The sequence below is a fragment of the Suricata suricatta genome, chromosome 15 (assembly GCF_006229205.1).
Source record: "Suricata suricatta isolate VVHF042 chromosome 15, meerkat_22Aug2017_6uvM2_HiC, whole genome shotgun sequence".
NCBI lineage: Eukaryota > Metazoa > Chordata > Mammalia > Carnivora > Herpestidae > Suricata > Suricata suricatta.
In genome coordinates this window covers 26,242,206-26,246,121 of record NC_043714.1, presented here as the reverse complement: position 1 = coordinate 26,246,121, position 3,916 = coordinate 26,242,206, and the positions used below count along the sequence as shown (strand labels likewise).

The window sequence follows — 3,916 nt, the reverse complement described above, 5'->3', positions numbered from 1 at the left end:
TGCCTAGACATGTCCCTTAAGCTAACTTACTGCAGTAACCTCTTCAGCGTGTATTTTCTAATGGGTCTGCTTCTCTGGTTGACTCCTAAGTGATGTAAGCAGGAAGCAGATGTCTGTTGTGATTACAACTTAGTAGACTATATACCAGGAGGTGTAAGAAAACTGTGGGACTAGGCTAAATCTGAAATGATGATGACAAAAAGTCAAACAAAAATGGAAATATTTATTAACAATATATTCTTTATGCACAGTTTGATAAAATTTGTCTTCTTTCTGAGAGCCATTCTCCCAAAACTTCAGCTTTGGGAAATTAAGCAAATCCCTGCAAAATCTGGCATGTTGCCTTATAAATTATTGAATCTATCAGTTATTGAATTAGTTTCCTATAAACTCATTTCTAAGATGACTTACTTGCCACCATGAAGCCAAGCTCAGATTCATTTTTTATCTGGCAAATTTCAGGAAGCATTTTATTTGGCCAATGATGGAGGGCAACCCAGTCCACTGCCTGGCTTTATCAGGATTTCATTAAATCTCCCCTGAGGCTCCTCAGATTTCCATATTTAGAAATAAATAATGTTTTAGGCCTTGCTGAAATCATATTCATTATTTTAAGGTTCTTTAAAAATAATTTATGTTATGGTGGCGTAGCTGTTAACCATATTTATGAAGGCCATAATACAACTTTCTGTATTTCTTTTAAAATAATAATAATGATGCCAACACATGTTGAGAATTTACAATACGCAAGGTGCTCCACTAAATTTACTATAATGATTAACTCATTTAATTCTCACAAACTTCTTTGAGTTAGATACTGTCATTATTCCCAATTTATAGATGAGAGAGAAGCACAGAGAAGGGAAAAATAACTGGCTACAGGTCACATAAGTAGTAGACTCAGCTCTGTATAAGTAGAACTCATGCTCTTAACCATTGTGGGTTCCTGTGGTTAACTTAGAGGGAACAGGAAATTAAGTATTTTTAATTTCATAATTGGTTAATGTCCTAATGACTGATTTTTAAGATGAATACATTAAACGTATTACTTGCTCTGAAACAAATAAAACTAGCTTGCTTTTGTTGGTGTGCCCCAGAAGTTTTTTCCTGAAAACTGATAATGCATAATAAAGTATTCTCATTCTGGATTTATAACATGACACAGAATATATTCTGTTTTCAAATTTCTAAGAACAATACAATTTTTTATTGGCTTACCAATATTTTAATAGCAGAAGACAGGCATTCTGGTTAATAACTGGCCTTTCCCTCTTTCTTTCCTCTTCCTCTTTCCTTCCTTCTTTGCTGCTGCAATTTCGCTTTTGAAGAGTACTTGTGGATATTTCCCTTATCCAACTTGAGAAATTAAAAGACTTTTCTTGAAGTCAAGATTGGTTATGCAGTCACTGTAAGCTTGAGTGAAACTTGCAAACAGATAAACATTGTTCCCATTCTGACCATGATATCTCTCTGAGAAGCTCTTGTTCCTTATTTTCCTTTTAAGAAAGAAGTGAGATTCTTCACACATATTAATGCCTTTACTAGATCTGACTTTCTGGCGGGTTATGCTGCAGCATCATGGCTCAGTATCTCTTGAAGATGTGTCTTTTCTCTCCTTTTCTTTATCTCTACCTTTTGTTTCATCTCTGTACCTGTTTGTGTTAATGTACATCTTCCTCACTCTGACTCTTCTCTTGGCTGACATCCATTCTTCTCTCCCATTCAAGGGAGGGGATTTAGGAAAGAGGACTAGTAATGGAACATAGAGTGATATAGAGCAAGACTAGAAGTGCTGAATTTCCCTAAGGAGATAATGAATCAAGCAGAAATAGTCCAGTGTGTTTCTTCTTCCTCAGCCCAAGGATGCAAACCTGTTCTTCGTAATGACTCTGTTGGGAGACAAACAGAAAAGCAGAAAGAAGGACTCAGTCATGTTTGATATTGTACAACATGGAAGAGGATCAGTGTGGTTCGCTTTCTCAGTCTGGAATATAAGCTACGAAGAGCAGTTGCAGACAGCACTGCCCTAACTTGAGAGATATCCATTGGTTTTCAATGCAGTCTAATTCGAACTCTGAGTGATTCATGAGAGTGGGGTACTCAGTAGCCAGGCTCCTCATCTATAATAAGCCTAACTCTTTCAAGGGACACTGAAAAGCATTTATATAGCTGTATTGACTGACTAAATGTTCTCCTTTAATAGAGTAGATGAAAAAGATTAAATAGATGGCACCTGAAGTACCCCCCCCCCGTTAGAGATAGACTTAAAATAAATGTACCCTTATTAACTATCACAAAATGTAAAGCCTGAGGTGACCAAGTGAGATCCAAAGCCACGTGTCCTCAAAAACAGCTGAGGTGAGGAGCGCCACCCTCAAAACACCATGAAATGTAGGACAGGATTTAAAACATGTTTTCAGGAGTCAGACCACCCGGTTTCAAATCCTGACCTTATGCTCCACCTACTGTGTGACTGCAACCACTCAGAGAATTTCTTTTTACTTCTGTACCTCAGTAATAGTACTTCCCATATAGATGTGCAAAAGTTGAATGAGGTAGTATGTGTGAGGTACTGAGCACACTGCCCCGCACATAAAAACAGCTTAGTAGAGATTAACATAATTAAGGGAAGAGAGAGATTTAGAGTTGCTTTCAACACTGAAGGATATGCTTTTTTAATTTTTTTAATGAATTGAGGTGAATTTTTAAGAGAAAGACTTTAAGACAGACATAGCATTTCGTAGTTATCCTGAGGCTCTAACTGGCATTCTAGGTGCTTATTTACTTCTCTGCATCACCGTCTCCAAATTCCATTAGCTGGGACAAGGACTCTGTTTCCTCCCTCTTGTGTTCTCACAGCCACCATGTACAGCACACAACACAGTGTTCACGGAAAGGAAGACAGTGACTAGATATAGTATTACTTTTGTTTTAACAACTCATTTTCCCCCAAATACATGATTTTTCCAGCAGAAGATCATGATACTTTTGCTTATTTTGTTTTCTTTTTTAAATTCATTTTTAACTTTTTTCTAATAGTTTATTTTCAAATTGGTTTCCATATAACACCCAGTGCTTCTCCCCACAAGTGCCGCCCTCCATGATCATCACTCCCTGCTTGAGAACAATTTCAGATTCGCAGGAAGTTGCAGAGATAGTCCAGGAAGTACCACGTACCCTTCACCCGGTTTTCCCTTGATAGTTGTTGCATCACATCAAACCCAGGAAATGGGCACTAACACAACGTGTATGGAACCGTGTGCTATGTAGTCACAGGTGACAGCTTGTGTAACCACCACCACAGTCAGAATATGTAACCACTGCAGCACCACAAAGATCTCCCTCATTTTACCCCTTCAGACTCACTCCCATTTCCTTGTTTTTCTTTCCTCAGTCCCTGGGAGCCACTAGCTTGTTCTCCATATCTACAGTTTTGTTATTTTGAGAGTTCCATATAAATATAATTATATGATATGTGATTGTTTTTAGGACTGGATTTTTTTTATTATTTACCATAACACCCTTGAGATATAAGTTGTTGTTGCACATATTAATAATCTGTTCCCTTTTAATATTGACTAATATGCCTTGGTATTGGTGTGCCATAGCCACCATGGCTTATTTAACCATTAACTCACTAAAGGATATAGAGATTGTTTCCAGTTTTCTGCCTATTAAAAATAAAGAAACTCTGAGCATTTGGGTATGCAGGAGTTTTTGTTTTTTTAAATGTATTTTTTACATTTAAAAAAATTTTTTTTCTCCATAATATTTTATTGTCAAATTGTTTTCCATACAACACCCAGTGCTCTTCCCCTTAAGTGCCCTCCACCATCACCACCACCTTTCCCCCCACTCCCCCTCAGTTCATTCTCAGCATTCAATAGTCTCTCAAGTTTTGCATCCCTCTCTCTCC

General features: G+C 37.4%; 1 long non-coding RNA gene across 1 annotated transcript in view; it reads right to left on the bottom strand.

Moving 5' to 3' along the window:
• Positions 1–203: 203 nt before the first annotated feature.
• LOC115279121 overlaps positions 204–3,916 on the bottom strand; it is a 100,409-nt gene continuing 96,696 nt past the window's right edge. The window contains exon 2 of the long non-coding RNA XR_003903221.1: positions 204–1,889. This is a non-coding gene — a long non-coding RNA (uncharacterized LOC115279121). The remainder of the gene's footprint in view (positions 1,890–3,916) is intronic.